Genomic DNA, 2,709 nt, shown 5'->3' on the forward strand with positions numbered 1-2,709 from the left:
ATATTGAAAAATTTACCTTAATTTTTTTAATATACAAGTTTAGCCAAGTAATATTACATTCTTTGGTATTCCTGCCAAAAAGGTATAACCTTAATCTATTCATGAGAAAATGTCAGAGTAATCCAAATAGTGGGACATTCTACTAAAAACTGGCCAGTACTCTCAAAAGTGTCAAGGTCCTGAAAGACAAAAAAAGAGTAACAAACTTTCCCAGATTAGAAAAAACAAAGGAGATATGGCAATTAAATGACATGTGGAATCTTTGGGTTTTGGAATTGAAAAGGGGCATTAGTGGAACAACTGGCAAATTTTGAATAAGATCTGTAGACTAGTTAATAGCAAAAAGTTTTAAATCGATGTTAATTTCCTGGTTTCAATAATTATACTGTGAATAAATAGTCAACATTGGGGAAGCTGGGTTAAGGGTTATATGGAAACCCTGTGTACTATTTTTGCAAGTCCAAAATTATTTCAGAAGAAAAAGTTTTTAAAAAGTTAGGCCAAATGTAATGTGATCACATTTATAATTTTTTTGGAAAGAGGGAACAGTATATAGAAAGCTGTTAACAGCAACTATTTTCCACAAATAATTTGTTGACATGCCAGACGCTATTTTGGCACTGGAGTGATAGCAGCCAATGAGACAGAAAAACCCCTACTTTCTTATGGACTCTCTCATATGGTAGGTAGAAAATATAAAAGATAATTTCAGCTAGTGCTAAACACTATAGAAAGTAAAAACAGGATAAGAGAAAACAGTCTGGGTGGACTACTTTAGATTAGATGGTGAAGAAAACTCTCTTTGAGGGGATATTATTATTTGATTGAGACCTAAATGACCTAAGGAGCTGACTTTGTACGGAAGGAACATTTTAGGCAGGAAAAAGCAAAGCAAAGGCCCTGGGGCAGAAGCAAGTATGAAGTGTGCTAAGAAGAGAAAGGCCAACCTAAGTCCAGGGTAGAATATTACCAGGTTAGACTGGACCAGTAGGCATCGTCAGAACAAGTAGGGCAGTGTAAGGAGATTATGTTTTATTTTATGTACAAAAGGAAGTGATTGGATGGTTTTAAGAGGGTGGGACGTGATGTGACTGGCATTCTTTAAAATGTCATTTCATTTTGCATGAGGACAAGAGTGGCAGAAGGGAGGCCATTGTAGGAGCCTAAGGAAGGAGGCGTGTTCAGTCGATTAGGGTAGTCAGTGAAGGGGGAAAGCAGCAACTGACTCTGGATGTATTTTGTTGGAGGTAGAGCTGACTAAATTTTGCAGATGGATTGGATGTGGGAGGTTAGGAAAGCAAGGAATCTAGGATAATTCCTTGTTTTCTTGTCCAATTTGGGTGGATTTTGGTGCCATTGACCAGGGAAGTGTGATGAAAAAACAGTTTACTGGGGGAAAAAAATCAAGAATTCTGTTCTGGACATATTAAATTTGAGCCACTTTTTAGGCCTTCATTATTTTATGTTTTTGCAATGATTGTATAACATATATATTTAAATGTATATTTTTTTAGGAGCTTACATTTTTAAAAGCATAATGAAGTAGGTAATGGAATATTCAAAAAATGAAGAAGCAAAACTAGAGCTATATTTAAATGTATATTTTCCATATGAGAAAAGTCAAGCATGAAGAGGATGTTATTGTGTGTTTAATTGACAGGAAATTTAAAGCAAAACTAGAGCTATAACTGTCCTACCTCAAGTTGCTATTTAATATCTCTTTTTCCCACTCCTTTCATTGTAGCTCTTCTCTCTTCCTGACCTTTAACTGTCTTTCAGTTATATTTGCATGTTTTTGACAAAAAATTACAATTGTTTTTGAAAGTAGTGAAAGATATTGAAAGATGAATGTACAGATGGACAGATACACATTTTATGGCAGAGACTAGATTAGAACTCATGAATTTTGAATTTTCTGAATGTGGTTTAGTACAACATGAATACCAAATCACAGCTCCCAGCATGTGCTTGTAAGGGAGGCAGGCAGGGAAGAATCGAGTGAGATATTAAACCCCGCCTTCTGCCCTTATGTAATTGTCCCAAGGTAGCAGAGAAAGGTCTATAGTAATGCAGTGCAAACGGGAGACGAATGAGGAATTACGGCAATTAAATGTCTCCTAAAGTGAAAGGCAAGAATGGTGGCTACATGTGATTGCTTGATTTCACAGTGGGCTAGAGACTCTACCTGACCTCCCAAGATTCCTTGCACGGCTAGTCTCAAAGGTCATTCCAACTATAGGAATATTTTGATGGACTGCTCTTTGGAATTAACAGATCCACAAGCCAATGGCCTTTCTGGAAAATACTGAAAGCTAACTATTCAAAAGACTATGTTCTAGCTAAGAGTGTGCTACACAAGTGCTAACCAGTACCTGGTAATAACAAGCTTGTTGTTGATTTCATCTCAGAAAATTTACCACTTGCATATACTTAATGCATTGGTTTACCTTCAAGAAAAAGAAATATAGCCTGCACACTCTTACACCCACTAGATAGAACTAATCGAGATCTCTTTTGATAACTCGAGCAGATAAGCAGGAAATATAACTAGCCAGGATTAATTTCACATACTGTCTATTATTATACTTTTCCCTAATCTACTCCTTGGCTTAATCTAATTCTTTTCAATTCTGGGAGCTCGCTTCCTGAGAATGGAGGACAAGATTACATTTCACCTATGTCTTATGTTTTAACTCTTTTGAAAAACAA

General features: G+C 36.1%; 1 protein-coding gene across 3 annotated transcripts in view; it reads left to right on the plus strand.

Annotated features, from left to right (window-relative positions):
- Positions 1–2,709, plus strand: part of BCAS3 (breast carcinoma amplified sequence 3) — a 507,686-nt gene that overhangs the window by 335,311 nt on the left and 169,666 nt on the right. The window lies entirely within an intron of this gene.

Source organism: Propithecus coquereli, unplaced genomic scaffold (assembly GCF_000956105.1).
Source record: "Propithecus coquereli isolate 6110/MARCELLA unplaced genomic scaffold, Pcoq_1.0 Scaffold285, whole genome shotgun sequence".
Lineage (NCBI taxonomy): Eukaryota > Metazoa > Chordata > Mammalia > Primates > Indriidae > Propithecus > Propithecus coquereli.